Source organism: Frankliniella occidentalis, unplaced genomic scaffold (assembly GCF_000697945.3).
Source record: "Frankliniella occidentalis isolate FOCC.00 unplaced genomic scaffold, Focc_3.1 Scaffold79, whole genome shotgun sequence".
Classification (NCBI taxonomy): domain Eukaryota; kingdom Metazoa; phylum Arthropoda; class Insecta; order Thysanoptera; family Thripidae; genus Frankliniella; species Frankliniella occidentalis.
The window spans coordinates 124,152-124,431 of record NW_026267209.1 but is presented as its reverse complement, the minus strand read 5'-3'; positions in this window follow the sequence as shown (position 1 = coordinate 124,431).

Sequence of the window (280 nt, the reverse complement as noted above, 5' to 3'; positions counted from 1 at the left end):
CCGATTTTAGAATTCAAGCAGCTACCTTCTACTTGCCCCCTCCCCCCCTCCAGCGCCCCCTCCAGTCCGGGGCAGCAGCAGCAGCGGCGGTTCGTCAAGTACCGCGCACGCCATCTCCGGCCGGGCCGGGCCGGGCCGCACCGCTATAGCCGGCTATAGCCAACCTCAAGCTCATTGAGGGCCGTCTGCAGTCCGCCTGGCCTTCTTACTTCCACGCCGTTTAATTCGTAATGGCTGCCAAAGGGGGGTGGCGGCGGCTTCGGCCAAGGCGTGGCGTGGC